The 18,707-nt window shown below is 41.1% G+C and overlaps 1 protein-coding gene and 1 long non-coding RNA gene across 3 annotated transcripts in view; one reads left to right on the top strand and one right to left on the bottom strand.

Annotated features, from left to right (window-relative positions):
* Positions 1-12,752: 12,752 nt before the first annotated feature.
* Positions 12,753-16,075, bottom strand: LOC119617515. The gene is made up of 2 exons (XR_005233837.1): positions 15,591-16,075; positions 12,753-14,630 (listed from the first exon to the last, which is right to left on the bottom strand). It is a non-coding gene; the product is annotated as an uncharacterized LOC119617515 (long non-coding RNA).
* Positions 16,076-17,505: 1,430 nt separating this feature from the next.
* The window catches only part of traf7 (TNF receptor-associated factor 7), a 17,700-nt gene continuing 16,498 nt past the window's right edge, over positions 17,506-18,707 (top strand). Inside the window, exon 1 of one of the 2 annotated variants that reach the window (XM_017435717.3) lies at positions 17,506-17,587. The gene's annotated coding sequence lies outside the window, so the exon portion shown is untranslated. Of the gene's footprint in view, positions 17,588-17,938; positions 18,092-18,707 lie in introns of those variants that run through there. The other variant, XM_017435715.3, reaches the window with a different exon arrangement.

Consider the following 18,707-nt stretch of genomic DNA (forward strand, 5'->3'; position numbering starts at 1 on the left):
CCTCACCTCCTTCTACAGATGTGTGGTGGAGAGTGTTCTGTGCTCCAGCATCAACGTGTGGCACGGAAGCTGCTCTGCTGCAGACAGGAAAGCTCTGCAGAGGGTGGTGAAGGCTGCACAGAGGACTGTTGGAGTCAGCCTCCCCACCACCATAGACATCTACACCTCCAGATGTAGGAAAAGGGCCACCTGCATAATGAAGGACCCAACTCACCCTGCACACTCACTTTTTGTCCTGCTCCCCTCTGGCAGGAGGCTGCAGAGCATTAAGTGCAGAACAACCAGACTGAGAAACATCTTCATTCCAGAAGCTGTAAGACTCTCAAACTCCACCTCTTCACACACACTGCATTGACACTTTCAAAGACACTAACACTCCACACTAAGACACTTTATTTGCACTTGGACACTTTATCTGCTATTCACATATTCATATTTATCCTTGCTGCTACAATAGGAAATGCACTCCTCTTATATTGTTCATGTGCTGCTACCACTCATACCTTTTACCTTATCTTTTTTATGTTTATTTTTTTCTGTTTTATATTTTTAAATTTATATTAGATGTAAGCTGGGACCGTGGTTCACAATTTCGTTCCACCTCATGTACCACATGTGATGCGAATGACAATAAAGTTTCCTTGAATCCTTGAATGTGTCAGCTTTTTTCCAAAGTCACCTGGGGCTGTTGTGAGGACTTCTGAGAGGTCTAGATCTTTCATCTGATGGAATCAGGAGTTGGAGGATGACTTATCTCTTAAAGTTACAAATAGTTCTTGTTAACTTTAGCTTTTCTACTGCTGGATTTAAAACAAACTTAAACTTAAAACAAATCCAGACAAAATGTGCATTCTAAACTTAGGTAAAACAAAAAGACAAGGGAAGACAAGAGGTGAGGGACTAGGACCAAGACAAAACGAAGACTGCTTGAAGACCAATGAAAGAGCCATGGTCCCTCTAGTTTTATCATAAGTGATGAAATATCAAATTACTGTCAGTCAATCAGATCATGACTAGGTAGGAACCTGAGCGCCTGTACTGACAGAGTGTCATGTATGTTGGTGTTTTGGGGGTTTCTGTTATTTGTTTGGTGTTTCTTGTTCATCTTGTTCTGGTTCCTTGTCACTAGTCACTCCTCCCCAGTATTTTTCCAGTCATGCCTGCCACGCCCACCTCACCTGCTCCTCGTCATGTCCACAGCCGCACCCAATAATCATCTCTCCCTCAGCCTTTAAAAACTGGTCTCTGTTTCTTCACTCTTGACTGGGTCATTCCTTTCCGTTCCTCTCGTTTTGCTCACATTTATTTGTACCACGCTCCATGCCTTGCCTTGCCTTACCCTTTTGGATTTTTGTTATTGTTTGTTTGTTGCTGCCACGCCAGCCTTTTGTTTTGTTTATATGTTACTTTAATAAATTAGTTTCCTTTTAAGATGAGTCTGCGTTCTGGATTTGCCTCCATCTCTCCTGACACAGAGCTTATCTTTTCCAGTTCAAAAAGAGGTTCTGTAAGCAGGATCACTGGACTGTCTCCTGTAAAGACAAAGAGCATCTGTGAAAAAAAATTGGTTAAACCACTTGCCTAATTTCTTATTGGATAAAAAAACACACAAATCATCGACTTTCACTTTGTTTTAAAAAAGAGTCACAAGAGCAAGAAAGACTTGCCTACAAAAGATCTGAAAATTCCAACAACTCAAGTGTGGGACATCAACCACCACACTCGGTTCTAGAGTAAAAAGATTCAGAAACGCCGCCCGTGAATTTTTGTGTGGAAAGCCTAAACGCAACCTTTTGAAAACAATGATGTCATAGCCCTACCTCCAGCCTGCGTTTGTGTTGCAGATCCCAGTTGCTCAACTACAGCAAAACCTTTGTGTCCTGGATTACTTCATTGAGCGAACAAGGTTGATGAACTGCAACGTTGCCTTGAACAGAGCAATGCAAAAAAATCCTATTTTGTTACACCGAATAGTCCAAGGCCAAAAAGGTTTTTATCACTTTACTGAACTGTCAACAAAAACAAACCAAACGTTGCAGAAAAAAATGACAACATACACCAGAGTATACATTTAAAAAACACGGGAAATGGGAGTAGTTTTAAAAGACCCACACACTTGTGTACAAAGAACCTAGCCTGATAGACTTTGAACATCGTAAGGAGAACCCTTCCCTCCAGATGTCCCTCGCTCGATACCGCACCTGAAAAGCGTCTATAATGTCCCAGTCAACACTCACTGTCCTGAACTTTTACCGTCCTAGATTATTGTGGCACAAACTAGAAGTTCCACTTTGTTGTCTGTCCACACAAAGGAGTTAGTTGTGTTTGCCTTTCTTGTCTCTCTCGTCTTAATGTTGTCACAGTTCGTACCGCATCTTGTTTCCTGTTTCCGGTGGATTTTGGTGGCATCGTGACAGCGCCGCCCACAGGCCTGGCGTAGCTGCCACGGCGTCTTGGCTCATTTTCTGCGTTTTCCGTGTGGATGAAAACATTTCTGGAACTGATGTCGTGTTTACCAGGATATCTTTCCGAAGTGACAAAGAAAATGGTTGCTTTTGTAAAACAGTGTGGCCAAGGTTGGCGGCCAATAAAAGAGTGATCTACTCATAAAATAATAATTTTTCACAACCTTTCCACTGAACCCCACGTCAGACATCTGAAATATCACTTTAATGAGCTCTTTCTAATTCAGGAAATCTCCACTCTTCTACCCAGTCCCATTAATTCACTGTCATTTACATCATGACATCTGATTAATCAATCAATCAATCAAATTTTATTTGTATAGCACATTTCAGCAGCAAGGCATTTCAAGGTGCTTTACATAATTAAAAAACAAAATAAAAACAGCATGCGACATTGAATAAACAGTAAGAAAGAGACAAACATCAAAAACCCGCACTCTAACCCTAATTTAGCCATAAGCAACTCTAAACAGGTGGGTTTTAAGTTGAGATTTAAAGGCATTAATGCTCACAGACAGTAAAAAGGGTCTGGATTAGATTAGATTAGATTAAATTTTGACTGACCCTAATGTCTGTATTAGGATTAAACATCTTAAAACAGATTAGTCAGTCTTTGTCAGTGAAAGTTTATTTGTCAAATTCTCCATGAGTTTTATAGGTTTTGCAGCGAGATGTTTACTTAATAGATTCATTCCTTAATCTATTAATAAAACTAAAAACCTAGTATTCCCCCCAAAAAATGCATATTGGTTGCTGCTTTTTATGTCAGTGTTTTAATTTAAGACCATTTAATGCAAATAAATTACAAAGTTATAGCCATTCTAGTTAAATATTAAAACTAACATTATGTGCAATCTCACACAAGAAACAGAAATCTCGTGCGAGCTTTTCAAAGTCAGAGTATGTGTTGAGGATGACTCTCAGCTACTACCACATCAAATTTTAGCTCATTATCTGTAAAACTGACTGAGTTATGGCCGATTTGGGGTTGGCTAAGGTTGATTAGCTGTGATGGTCATCTTGAATCAGGTTAACTCCATAAGTTAATCAGTTGTAGATGCACATTCAATTATAACTTTCTGAAGGTTTCATTAAAATCTGTCTTGTGGTTCATGAGATATTTTGCTAACAGACAGACAGGGTTGCCTTAAATAGTTAATGCAAAGGTTTTTACCAAAGATATCATGCATCTGTGTGTTCTCAGAGTCTGTGTTGGGGATGACTTTCAGCAACAACCACACCAAATTGTAGCTTGATATTTGAATAATTGACTAAGTTGGAGCCATTTTTGTCCATGTTGGCTGTGGCGGCCATCTTGAATTGGGTTAACTCTAAATGTTAAGCAGCTGTAGCTGTACATCAAATGGTTACTTTCAGAAAGTGTCACTAAAACCTGTACAGCTGATCGTGAGATATTTTGCTAACACCACAGGCGAGCGCACACAGGGAAATAACCATTCTTTTGTTTTTAGGCAGCGAGCGATGATGACGGATGATATGTATTTGTTAGTATTTGTTGTTTGAGTGGTGAACTGCTTCTGGTTGCGTGCAGGGAGGCGGAGCTTATTCAAAACTGGGAAAACACACACACACACACTTGCCCAGATCTAATGCGAGCAGCAGCAGCAGCACTTAGAGACAGGGGCTTACTCAGCACTGATCAATGATTCATGATGTTCGTCTCAGATGGAAGTTCACATCAGAAACCTCAGCTTTCCTTTATGGAAATAAACGGCGGACCAAGAGAGATAGACATGAAATATAGATCAGACACGCAAGGTAAAAAAAAAAAAAAAAAAAAGGAGAGATTTCGGATGAGGGAATGACTAAAATTGGGAGGATTGCCTTTGTGCGTAGATGTGTGGGTCGGTCTAAAAATATCCCATCTTCCACATTATGTCCCCATAAAGGGAGTTTTCCAACCTGGCTTAAAGTCTTTCTCATCAGTTTTTCTTCTGCTCTTTCACTCAAGCGTTGAACCTTTATGAACCCAACACGTGTTGCTTTCACCACACACTTGACAAATTAGCTCAACATTCAAATAAGTTTCAACTGGATAAAGTGGTAAAGATGGATGTTTCAAACCAGGACGGAATTACGTGACAGACAGTAAAGCATTTGATGGTTATTCTTCTGTTTTGGAAAAGAAAAAAAACTATGCAAAAAATACATCAAAATGTGCGAGAGTTGAGTTTTTACATCGAATGGTGTGGACAAAATTGCAAAATCCTCCCATATAGACGACAAGAATGGGATTACTGGCTAAACCCAACCATCTTTGGAGCTCTGCAGCTCAGGGAGACTTCACAGTAGAAACATCATTCAAAGTTTAAACAGGTCACAGAAAGTTGGACTTTAAACAACTGAGCTGCCATTTTGATATGCTTTTACGGCTTTTACACAATTGCAGTGGAAGTTTTATGATTTTTGGAGATTTTACAACAAACCTTCAACTTGATAATCCCACAGTTTTTTACACTTCTTATACAGTTTATACATCAACACATAGGTGTTTTCTGTCACTCAGTGTGCCTCTCACTGTAAGGACTCAAATCCTCCCAGAGTGCAGAGTTTGAGCATCCAATCTCCCATTTACTCCCAAACTCCCATTGACTTCCATTGTGTCTGAACTCGAAACTTTCTCTTCAAAACTAGAAGAGAAGGGTCTTTTTTCATTTCCCACATCTCCTACATAAAACACTGTAGACGTTTAAAATTTGGAACATGTGACAACTGGAAGCTTCTACTCATAAAGTTAAAAACAGAAGGGAAGCGCTCACACCATTGTCTAATCAGAATTTGTCATGTCCTGAAGGATCCAAAATGGCTGCCAAAACGGGAGCAATGTCAACGCACGAAATGATGTAGATCTTCAGCTGTACACTAGAACTTCCTAAAATTCAACAAACTGGTGTAACATCATGAAATGAACACAATAAAACCCGAACATGACAAAGGAGAGCCAGAAGTCAGCAGAGAAGCTGAAGTTAGGAGGATGTGGATTGGACCGATGGATTATCAACATACAGGCCTGTAAGTCGTGATTTCAACATCCTGTCTTTATAAAATATAGTAAGAATACAAGAAAGTGTCAGTGTGAACAAAGTAGACTTACCATGTGTCAATATGTTTTAAAGGTAGTTTTTGTGTACTAGAACATTTCTTTCTTTCTTTCTTTACATTTCAACTCTAATGTTTACTTGAACGGCTGCAGCTGTAATAATTGCAATTTCCCCCCCGGAGTTCATTAAAGTATTCTGGTTCTGATTCTGATTTGTTGACAAATTAACTAAATTCTCGCAAAATTGTATATTGTAGAGTTACTTACCTATGGAAGGATATCTCAGACGTTTTTTAGCGTTTATTGGTGCAGTTATAAAACGCACACAACTCAGGCATGCTGCTACAACAAGACGACTGATTCCCATTTTGATAATGGCGGCGACTGTCCATTAAGTCACAGGACCACGTGACGAGTGCTCCCTCTCTGTTTCTAACTCTATGCTTCTTCCACTTACAGTTCCAAATTTTTTTCAGTACGGCTTATAGTTTTTGTGCGGTGACTGATTTAATGAGAACTTGTCACTAATCTGCCTTATTATGAGTACTGTCAGGGAGTGAGAGACATGAGGGCATGGTTACCATGGTGACCGTTATGATGCACTGGCAGCAGCTTTAACACTTCTTTTGATTTTGGTTCTCTTTACACTTCTTTTACAATCGTGCATCAAAAAAAAGTAGTTCTTTTTATTGTATTGCATTGATATTGCCGATTGGGAAGACGAAGCAATAAAGTTTTTACCTGTGAATGTGTGTGTTTGCTTGTCTGTACTGTTAGCAAAATATCTCATGAACCACTGGGTGGACATTTACAACCGACCACTGCAGCTAATCAACATTAGCCAACACAAAAACGGCTATAACTGACTCAGTTTTAAACATATGGAGCTAAAATTTGGTGTGGTAGTAGCTGAGAGTCATGCCCAGCACATAATCTCAGTGCTGCACATCGAGCAACTTCTTTGCCTAAAACGTTGGCATTAAGTGTTGGAGTCAACACTGTTTGTCTGTTAGCAAAGTACCTCTTGGATTTTAGTGAAGCGTTCAGAAAGGGGTCACTGCCTCGTGCCTCTACAACTCATTACCAATTGGAGTCAACCCAAGTCAAGATGGCTGCCACAGCTAAGTGGCATTAAGCCAGTCAGTTTTACAGATATTGAGCTACAACTTGTTGCAGTGGCAGATAGTCACACCGCGGAAAACATTTCGTGAGATCTCACACGAGGTCGCGCATAAGGTCATTTACAAGGTTTAACCAGAGCAGTTAAAGCTTCGCCTCTCCTCAGCATAAAATGACGTCAGGCTTAAAGGTGGTGTATGCCTTCAAGGAACGTTGGACCTTTTTATTCTGTACTGTAAAGCACTTTGTGGCTTTTATCTGTGAAATGAGCCGTATAAATAGATGATACTTACATTGGCACAAAATTCGAAATTTTCTAGTTTATTGTGCTCGTGATAACCAAAGGGAACCTTAGTGATGAGATTAAATGCATTTGATGCCATCATCCCTGCCCTCTCCACCTCCGGCTGCTCCCATGATGCCTCCCCTTCACCTGCCCCACCCCCACCCAGCACCACTGTGCGCCTGCCTCTCCGTCTGTAATCCATTGTTTGTTTGGCTGTACAGCACGAAGCTATGCTGCACTTTGGCCCCTAATGGATCCACAGTCAACGGGGGGGGAACTGCCACCCTGTTGTCTCTTTCCAGGTCAAATGTGAATGCGTGTTAGTGTGTACTTTTTGAGTGAGTGACTGGGTTTGTAGCTTGCGTGTACCTTTTTTGTTTACATGTGTACGTAATGGCAGAGCCATTCATTGTTTATGTGGTAAGAAAAGCAGCTTTGGACCAGCGCAGCTGAGCTGAGCTGACTTTAACGTTGGGCTAAATCACTTCTTCGTTAGTGGATTATTCTTCAGCTCCCTGCCTTGTCTTTCGTATGAGTTTTAGCTCGACTTGTTGGGAGGTGAAGGAGAATTTCTCTTTCCACTCTTGATGGTCCTGACAAAAAAAGAGTTTGTGCCCAACGGGAACTGAATGAATCTGCCGCGCGGTTTAGTTCAAGCACGGCCCTTGGTACAAATGGTCCTCCAGCCGTGGCAAAACAGGACTGAGGCAAAGTCTAAAAGCTGTCTTGCTAAAAGGTCTGATAAAAAATGTAATATAAAGAATTTTGGGGGGGAAACCTGTTTGAGTCGTCCAGAGATTTGAATATGGGACAGAGGATAATGACTCCAAAACCCACTGTTGAAGCAACACTTCAGTGGTTTAGGGAGAACCAGTTAAAGGTCCAGTCAAAGCCCACACCTCAACCCAACTGAGACTCTCTGGTTTGCAAAAGTTAGTTTTTCATCGTCCAGCTGTCTCTCAGCGCTGCACCAAAACATCTAAACACAACGGAACAATTCCCCTTTCGATGTTCAGACTTTGGACAAGCAGATTTCAATGAAATGCTGCTCCTAATCAGTTCCTTTTTTTAGTTTTAAAGACAATCTAAAGAAACATCTAAGATCTACTCAACACTGTCACCATTAATCAGAAATAGCAATGTTTTTTTTGACACGCCAGTATGGAGGTGGAGGTGAGTGGGTGCTTTGGTGATTTTGGGTGTTTGTTAAATATCTGTTTATCAATGTCAGATGTTTTATTGTATGTTGGTGATGTTCTTTAGTTTAGATCAGGGGGGTCAAACACAGCAACACAAAGGGGCTAAAATTAAAACCTTGGTCCTAGCCAAGGGCCAATCTCAATCAATATTTATAAACAAAATATATAAATTAATCTTGGTTTTAAATGAAATATGTCAAATCATTTATATAGAAATATCAAATACCTTTTCCCAGTTTCATATTACATAGAATTAAGAAAAAACATCCTTTAAGGAACAAAGAAAAACAGGTTGAACTTAAAAAGATGTTTATAGCATTCATTAAAAAAGCTAAAAAGGCATCAACAAAATCCAATCATACAGCTGCTGACATTAACTTTGAAACAAGAAGAAAATATAAAAATATACAATATACACTGAAGCAAGCACTTGAGTTAATGATGCACAATGACTCAAGTCAGGTTTCGATATCGTTTCTTGGCTGCAAGTTTATTAACAAAAGTTTGATTGGTCCCATTTCATGCTCTTTGATGCTCTTTGATGCTCTTTCTATGTCAAAAATCAAAGATTTTTGAGAAATTAAAACTTGATTTTCTTGGATTTTAAAGTAACTGTCACAAGAAGCAATCAAGACTCGATCTGACCCAGACTGGAGGGCCAGATCTAATAAAACTTAAATGTTGTCTAAGGGGGCCGGCTAAAATGTTACCAAGGGCCGGATCTGGCCTGCGGGCCTTTATGTTGACATGTGGTTCAGATGGACCACACATGAAAATGAGCCTGAGGCTAAATCTGCTGCAATGCATCAAATGTTTTTCACATTAATGTAATAATTGCACACTGTCCTGATTAAATAAACTTACACTTGGTTTGCGTTATTTTGTGTAATTTAAAAGGTGGGCAATCATGTAATTGCCTCTGTGTTGTCTGTCTGTTAGTAAAATATCTTGTCAACCACTGAACAGACCAACAAAACTTTCAGAAAATAATCACTCGATCTACAACTGATCCAGTTATGGAGTCAACTTAACTCAAGATGTCTGCCACAGCTGATTGACCTTAGAAATGTCAAAAAATGGCTACAAGTCAGGCAGTTTTCCAAATATTGGTGGAAAATTTGGCGTGGTGGTAGCTGAGACGTATTCCCAACACATATTCCAAACACTAAATGGTTGAGCAAGAAGTCTCAATGTTGTGTGCTTTTGCACATCATTTCAAGATTTGACCGAAAAGACGAAAACTCCCAAACTTCTCAACAAAAGATTGTATTAGTTTGAAACTCTGAAATGCAGAGGGCGATATGCTTTCTTTCAGGGAATACCAGGCCTTTTATTTATGTTGTTGCAGCATGTTGCTTAAATGGGCTGGTTTAAAACAAGATGGCTTTCATATGTAGAACATTTAACAACAAGAAAAACCAAAGAACAAGCTTGGTTTTCTATATGCGACTCACAAGAATGGAAAAAGTACTGACAGAACTTTTTTTTGTGAGGTGTGACAAAAGGCAACAACAACTAGAAGTGCAAACAGTTATTATCGGGGTCAAAGACATGTGCCCCTCCCCCCAAACCCCCGAGGACCTGAAGCCTGTGGAGTCATAAGTCTTTATCCTGGTGCCTATTTGTGTCCCCAAGCTCCTAATAGAGTTCAAAGGTTAGTTTAACACACAAACAAACCACTGACTCTCAAAATAATCCATCAGTCTTCTATATGTTCAATCAATCAATCAATTAACGAATCAAACAGGGAAACTGGAGCCTGTCCAGTTCGATACATAGTTGTTCATGCTAATACTCACATCTACAGTTACTTAAAATGGTTATCAAAATCAATCAACCAACATTTATTTATAGTCCTTTACAACAGCCAAACGGTGCACAAAGTGCTTCACAATACAAATGTTAAAAACAATCAATAAAACAACACAAAAATGCCAGAGTGCCACTAGGTATTAAAAGCCTGCCTGAATAAATAAAAAAAAGTTTTAAGATTAGATTTTAAAAGCGATAGATCAGTGATAGAGCGCACATCCTGAGGAAGTTGGTTCCACAGTCTGGGTGCAGCGACCTAAAAAGGCCCAGTCACCCCAGTGTTTGTATTGAGACTAAGGGTCTAAACCAGCCCTGTTTACTACGCTTTAATCGAACTGTAGTTCGTTTGCCGAGAAAGTCAGGTTCGTTTGGGGAGGTATGAACGAGCAATCGAACTCTGATGCGGACCAAAAAAGCGAACTCTGGTCCGCCTAAAAACCTCGGTCTTAGTTCGGTTGAAGTGAACTCTGACGAGGTTCGAATGCATATGTGAACGCAAGCTGATCGGAGACCGCTCCAAAGGCAGGAAGTGGACTACACCACAGGGCCTTCTGGGTAAATACAACCAAAACAAACGCGCGTTTCTACCCCTAGCAGGAGAAATGGCTCGTGGTTCGTTTGCCACGTGTACCACAGACAAAACAGAAATCCTAAAACCGCTAAAGTTTGACGCCACTCCATTTTTGTTTCCTTTCCCACGAGAAGGAAGTTGCGTTCAGCGTCTTCTTCAGAGGTTTTCATGTTGTTTCCTTCAGTAGTTCTTGGTGCCACCACAGGCGAGGGGGAGGACAGGTTGCTCAAAGGGTTTGGCTTGACTGACTCGGTGCAGAGTGAATCTGAAACGCAGCAGCTGAAAATAGAACATGTTGTAATTTTGGTCCCCAATCGAACAGAGTCTACCAGACTATCAGGTGTGAATACAGCCTTAGAAACAAACAGTAAATATCTATTAGCTAATCTTAAGGTCCTCTCTTACTCACAGAAAGCTGCTAGATCAGCTAAATAAGGGTTGGCAAGACAGTTAAGATCTTTAGAAGTGCCCAATAAAAGTTTTAACTCAATTCTAAAACAGACTAGAAGCCAATGGAGAGAAAACAAAACGGGAAGTGATGTGCTCACGTCTGGGATTGTTGGTTCAGAGTCGGGCTGCAGCGTTTTGTACAAACTGAAGGCGTCTGATGGAGGATTGAGAGATTTCAACATGCAAAACATTGCAGTAGTCAAGCCTTGAGCTGATAAAAGCATGAATGGCCTTTTCCAGGTCTGAACGATTTAGAAAAGGTTTAACCATGGTTAAAGGACGTAACTGATAAAAGTTGCCTTTGACTACAGAAGCTATATGTTTATCAAACTTCAGTTCCTTGTCAAAAGTCATCCCAGAATTTTTAACTGTGGTTTTGAAGTTGGATATCAGAGGAGCAACATCACCAAAAAAGATGCACTCAGTTTTACTTTCATTTAAAAACAGAAAGTTGTGGTGAAGCCACTGTTTAATGTCCGCAATACAATTAATAAAAGAAGTTTAAAGTTTGAAGTTTATTTGTTGTTTAGGAATGATTATCAAATGAAGCCATATCACACTTTTTAAGTTTTGAAGCCCTCAAAAAATCCATTTATGAGATATATGGTTATCATTTTTTTAGCACGTTTTTTTTTTTAGTGGTGAAGCTCTTAGCTTTACACATGAATGAAGTGAATAGAAAACATTATGACAAAAGGAAGGCCAGGAAACCCATTTTTTTGCAACTGTCGACATTTTTTAAAAAAAGAAAAAAAAAAAGTTTGTCAAAAAACTGGATGATTCACTCTTGGTTTGGTATAAGAGCCTACATTTTCTGGTGCTCCTGGGTAGACAATTCTTTGAATAAAAGCAATGAGCATACGAGAGTTTCAAAACATTCAGATACTTTTATTGATTCGAGGGGAAATTTGAAGCCCGTCCAGGAATGGTCTGAAGAAAAGGCCTGCTGGGTTTTGAGGGGATCAACATAACGGCTGAAGAAATTAAAAAAAAAAAAAACATTTAGCCATTTTCCAAACTTCAGAAGAAATTGTTACATACTTCAAAACAGAGCGTAGGTTTGTCTAGACAGAATGTTTGGGGGGTCGTTTAAGGGATGTATCCTGAATGATGTAGGTCAATAAAACTATATAAACATCTAATTTTGTTTTAACAAACATCACTCTGGTTTTTAGCTCAGGTTTCCACATGTGAGGTTCAGTGAAGACATCTTTCTTTCAGCTGTTCCCTTTTCAGGGGTCTCCACATCTAACTCTGTCTTCTGCGTCCTCTGTCCTCACTCCAACTCCCTCCATGTCCTCTCTAACTGCATCCAGATATCTCCTCTTTGTCTTTTTCCTGGCAGCTGCGTCTCTAACATCCTTCTACCAATACACCAACTGTCCCTCCTCTGCACATGTCCAAACCATCTCTAACTTCATCTCCCAGTCCTTCAACCTGTGCTGTCCCTCCGATGACCTCATTCCTGATCCTGTCCATCCTCCATCCAAGGAGAACCTCAACATCTTCATTCATTATCTGTCTCCTGTCTTTTTGTCCGTCCCACTGTCTCCAAACCATCCAACACAGCTGCTCTCACCACTGTCTTGTAAATGTTTCCTCCTGAATGAGAGATTTTCTGACCCGTGGAGTCGGAAACAAAGTGTGAGTGTCCCTCTGGGTTCTGAGTTGGTGCTGACATCAGACATCCAGGCGAACGCCGTCAAGCAGTTTCAATTTTCAGGCGTCCCCCTTTGAATTGCAAACGTGCCGTTTTGCAACTCATTTGTTTGCATCGTTGGCTCATGTCTTTTTTTTTTTTTTGCACTGGGTGTTTCACCACCTCTTTTGTTTCTGTCTTGCTTTTTGTTTTTAATTTAAAACAGGAAAAAGTCACAGATTGCTCAAACAGAGCGTATAAAAATTCAAGTTTCCCGTTGGCAGAAAACCCGGGGAGTAGAGCTGAATAAGCCTCTCGGCTTGTCCGTGCAGAAGGAGGCAAGTGTTTAGTCAATGAGTGCTGGATCGCGGAGAAACATTCTGTGATCGCACGTTTCGGGGCAGGCGGGGAGGGGTGGGTGGGGGGCTGGTGAAGCTTTTCGTCAGCTGTTCGAGACGCCTTATGTAAAAAGGAGAAAAGAATCCCTCTATGGAGCAAAAAACTGCGCTGCTGCAAAGGGGAACTGGAGCAACCTGTCTAAAACATCTGCATCAGGCAGACGGAGGGGACCTTAAAGTCGCGTACGATGAGCGTGGGCTGGGGGCTTGTGGGGTGGGGGTGGGGGGTCCACACAAAGGAGATAAAGCTCCTAATGGCATGGGTTTCCTCTAATGGAACGCGTGGAAATGTGTGCATGCATCCACAAAGCTGCACTTGTGACATCTTTTATTAATGCCCAGGCCTCCGTCTTTTTCCTTCCTGTCTATTTCCAGCTCTCTCTCTCTCTCTCTCTGTGTGTCTGGACATGCCGGCATCCGTTCGATGGCGCCCACTGGTTTCCAGGCCACAGAGTCTCCGTGCGTTGGGGACAGGTCTGCTCTGCCTCAGCAGAGCAACCGGCATAAACATCACTTCCTCATCCCGGCTTTGTTTTTGCCAGCGTCGCCGACGCCCAGCGGCTCGTCTCCACGATCACTGGAGTTTTTGTTTGTTCCTCGGGACCGGACCGCCTTAGCTCCCTTCAGGTTGGGTGGGCTGCTGCTTGCGTCACAACAATCTTTCAATCGGGTGGCCTGAGGCCTGATCTCCGTCCCAAATCTCAGAAACTGCTGGCTACACAGAGAAACTCTGTAATTTCTTTCAGCTCTGACCAGTTTCCCAGATCTTGCTGATGAAAAACCATCCCCGCAGCATGATGCCGCCACTGCCGTGCCTCACTGTGAAGAGAGGCGGCAGGTTTGTGTCAGCCACAGCGAAGTTTCTCAGGGTTTAAAGTGTTTTTTTTTTTTTTTTTTATAACCCAAACCCCTAATCTGTGCTTCTTCATGACTCTGCCTCTGACCTGGATGGAGATGGTTCCTTGGTCTTCATGATGGCTCTTTCAACTGGTGTTGGGTTTCTGCCAGTTTCAAAAAGCCACATTTAAGACATTTTGTGATCGTTTAAAGACCTTCATGGTTCAAATTTAAGATATACGTGAAATGTAAACAGTAGCAGGTCATTGTAATTTATTTTTTTCTTTAATTGCTTTTCATTCAAATTCAGCCAAAATCGATTAAAAACTTCAGCAAACCAGTTTCAGGAGAAGAATAACTGGATGAGTTCAGATGGGACTAAAAGTCCCATCGGTGATCCTGGCTTCCTTCTGTTTTGTTTGATAGATTAATGGATTTAGTTCAGTGTTCTTGTTGCTGTTTTTTTGTATTTTTGTTTGTTTATCTTATTGTATTTCATTTTCTCAGCGTCTCCACCGGTCATCGGCCATCTCTCCCCGCACCCCCAGTCAGTCCACTTCCTGCTGTTCCATCTCACACCTGTTCCTCGTATCCATTAAGCTCAGCGGTCATCGGCCCCTGCCCGTTTATTCTCTCAGCCCATTTGCGTCCCTCTGAGACCTCTCTGTCCCGCTTGTGCTCCTGTTGCCTTCCAGGATACGCTTGTCTGCTGCCCTTTTTGCTTCCTTTCATTTCACGATTAAAGAAAATCTTTTTATTCTTCGAGCCCCAGGGTTAATCTGCGTCTCAGGTCCTGTTTACAACACACAAACACGAATGAATGCCGACAGTGCATTAAAAAAGAAACAAAAGTTGCTGCAGAGACTGAAGAAATGTACAAATGTACTAAATGTGTTTCAAGATCTAAAATAGAAAAACTGCACATTCAAGACCTAAAATCAAGACTATTAAGTTCAATACCCTGTATCCTGATACAGACTCAGGTTGTCAGATGACGAAATACCAAGGAGGTGAATACTTTTGCAACCGACTGTGAAATCGACCAAGAATGCAAACCATGACGAGCAATAACGAAGAGACTCGGGTGGATAAGCCCATGTTTGGTCAGCTTATTTCCTCCACGCATAGATCTGTGGACTTTAACTTCGCTCAACCTGTTCCTGCTTCTCTCCTGTGGGCCCCTCGTCACGGTCCAGGTTCCTGTGAATTGTCAACATTGGCTTTTGACTTTTTTTTCTACAATCTTGTTACCTAGGAAAGTCGGTGCAGAGTTCATTTTGTGATTGATGAGAAAGTGTGTCGTGTCTGAATGTCTACAGTCAGTTTGGGCCGGATCTGGATGAATGCTGCCACCTTCTGGAGGATGAAGGTATCACATTTGTTTTTTTGTTTTTTGTTTTTATATAGAGGGTCAAATTAAAGGGGAAATGAAAAGTGTTGTGAAGCTAATGTAAATCAAATGAAAGTTATAAAAGATAATTAAAAGATGGAAAAAATGACTAGGGTCTGTTCAGCATTCTCCGTGATCACTCAGAAGTGTGACGTATCGAGAGCCAAACAGGAACTCGAACAAGGCAAGAAATATCAAATACAAAAACTGACCCAAAACTCCAAAAGCTGTGTCATTCTTCAGCTTCAAAAAGGACAAGAGAGTTGGATGGATGTGGTTAGTTTAGCTCCTGGTGAAAATTACAGCCCAAAGTCTGGAGACTGTGGAGTTAATGTTTGTAAGAGGAGCACCTGAAATACAAACCTTCAAGAAGAACCATCCCACCGCCTCCAGCTGTCAGACCTTTGTTGTCCAACTCTCACCAGCTATGTCTATCTGACAGGATGGGAAACTCCTTGCAGACTGTGTGACAACATTGTAAAATTCGGGGGTTCCTCTTCTGAAATGTGGGGCTGCAGTTCCTGACAGCATCACTCCAGATTAAAAAAAAAAAAAAAAAACGTTTTCAAACAGTACTCCTGTTTACAAAACTTTCTTCTGCTTCTGCTTCCATTTTCCCTGATGAACACTGAGACAGTAACCTCCTCAGTGGGCTCCGCCTCCTTCTACGTCAACCAAGGAGGTGACTCCGCCCACACAATCAGCCCCACTTCACAAAAACTCTAAAAACAAGTCATTAACATTTGAAATCAAAGAAAAGGACCACTGGAGTGGTTTATTATAGTGTTTCACTGAAAGAAAAACATGAAAACTCATTATTTCCATATGTTATTTAATTTCCGCTTCAATGTAGCAGGAGTTAATGTAGCAGACACTACTAATATATCAGTTTTTTGCTCAACATATATAAAAGTGACCAAGTTACAGCATTTTTGAGTTGGACAGCATTAACCTGTGGCAGCCATCTTGAGTTGGATTGATTGAAGTTCATTTATTGGTTACTTTCTGAACGTTTCAATATAATCTGCCAATTGGTTCATTAGATATTTTACTAACAGACAAACAGGACTGACGCCAACAATTAACGCTGAAGTCTTAAACAAAGAACACCAACTGTTGGGTATGACTCTCAGCTACCACCACACCAGGTTTTAGCTGGAAATCTGTCAAAGTGGCTGAGTTATAGCCATTTTTATGTTTGCTAAGGTTGATTGGCTGTGACGGCCATCTTGAAATGGATCGACTTTTACTAGTAGAGGTACATCTGATGATTATTTCCTGAAAGTTTCATTAAAATCCCTTCTGTGGTTCATGCCATTGTTTGCAAACAGACGAACAATGTGTATATATACGTATATATACATTTAGCATTTCAACTTTAAAGTAGGGTTTTTAGAAAGGTTATGAGAGAGCATATCTCTGTCTATGTTGCTCCTGACTTTAAAAAAAAAACTGTCTTTATTTATTTATTTTTAACACATTATTTTGGCCTTTTATTAAAATGTTTTTAACTCTTAGCTGACCTTTAGTTTAGTTTATCTTAGCTTTTATCATGTCTGATCAGCTGAGGTTTTTGAATCCTAGTTCTTAGTTTGATTTTTCCTCAGTTTATCTTTAGTCTGTACTTTTGTGTCTTAGATTCGTGTTTTAGATATGTTTAGTTTTAACTTTCTATTGTTGTGTGTTTTCTGTATTTTTGTGTTGTAAATCAGTTTGAATCGCCTTGTTGCTGAAAAGCGCTACATAAATAAAGTTGACCTGACTTATGATCTGTTATCTTACCTCTTTAAACAACCTCAGTTTATAGAAAAAGAGTTTATTGTAGACTAGATTGATGAGCTAATGGCTAGTCAGACCACAGCCGAGACCAGAGCGGACTGTTGCTGTTTTGAAACGACTCCAAATCTTCAGACTTTTAGAGCTTCGTTATAAACTGCTGTCAGTTTCACATTGCATAGTTATTTACATCAAATTTTATAGTAATTTACAAGAACAAAAAGCGACGGCAACACCTAGCTGTAGCACTTCCAGGGCACTTCAGACAGGAGTATCATGCTTTTTTTTGGGGCAAAATAACGACACATTGCAAAACTGACGCTCTAAAAAGCAGCGTTTGCATGAATTGTTGTCAAATCTTTTAACATTGGACTTGCTTTAAGACGTGTTTGTTACATTCAGTCTAGTTGTTAGCCCGGGTTAGTGGTTAGCCCCCAAACTTAGGTTGTTCAAAGATCTATCCACAGCAGGTAAGATATTGACAGTTCACAACTTTTCCACCGAACCTCGCTTCAAAATGGCCGTAAATTCCCTTTAATGGATTTCAAGTTATTTCTTGGAGCTGCGAAATGATTTGTGTTGAAGTGAGTATTTTATTCAGCTCGCTGCACTTGTTTATGTATTTGACGTCACTGAGAAGTATTATTAGAGTGTATTTTCTCAAGTATGATGCCATATGTTTAAGAAGAAGTTGCGGGTTTACGGTTCCTCTGCGTCGCTGGTCAGAACCGTTTATTGGATTATTTGACCGCGGAGGCCTGTCGCGCGATGGTTCGGTTCCACAAGAACCAATAACAGAACGGAACCGCGGAGGGAATGTATAAATATGGTGATGGCACGCCGTGTTACAAGTTTGCGCAATTTACCGAAAGCGTTCGCGTCCAGTTGCAGCCCCGCGTACGGCACTGTGGGTAGTGTAGTTTATGCACCCACGGACGAAGCAGCTGCCGAGACGCCTTCGAAACTACGCTTCCCAGAAGCCCCCGCGGCGGCGGCTAGCTAGGAGCCGTGTTATGCGAAGAGGCGAAGAGGAAGATTTAAGATTTCGTGTGCGGACTTGGACGTGCGCTGGCGGAGCGACAAAAATGGCAAGTTTCCGGGTGTCTTTTCGGGCTGAATTCAGGGAGTGGAGAGTTAGCTCACCGGCAGAGGGCTCGTATGTTGTGGCGGCGGCCGGCGGAGCGTGTCAGACTGTCCGCGGCAGTGATTGGCGACAAGCAGCGACTGTTAGCTTACTGAAGCTAGCAAACACACTTTATGTCGACAGGCGCAGCTGCGCTTTTACCGCTGCTAGCGAGCTGACAGTGGATGGAAACGCTTTATTTCGGCTTTATTCAGCCGAATATATTTGTTGTCAGAACATTTAGCCCGTTAACTTTGTGTGTGTGTGTGTGTGTTACGCCCCTTCTTGACGGGAATCTTCAGGGTTGCGACAGCAGCAGATTACAAATCCTGGACAGTTTCACAGACAGATTCTGTAACTAATTACCTTCAGACAGGAGACGACGCTGAAGTTGGCATCAAATTCTAGCGTCGAATAGCTAAAGGGCGATTCCACCTAATTTTTCACTACCATCCGCGTCTTTAATTGATTCTAATTTAAAAACTACAAATCGTAGACACTTCAAACCTGGACTGGATTATTCTCCTCTTCCAGATAAATGAGTAAAACCATGATTGGGATTTGTGAAACCTTTTTCTGAT

This window comes from Kryptolebias marmoratus, linkage group LG12 (genome assembly GCF_001649575.2).
Source record: "Kryptolebias marmoratus isolate JLee-2015 linkage group LG12, ASM164957v2, whole genome shotgun sequence".
Taxonomy (NCBI): Eukaryota; Metazoa; Chordata; class Actinopteri; order Cyprinodontiformes; family Rivulidae; genus Kryptolebias; species Kryptolebias marmoratus.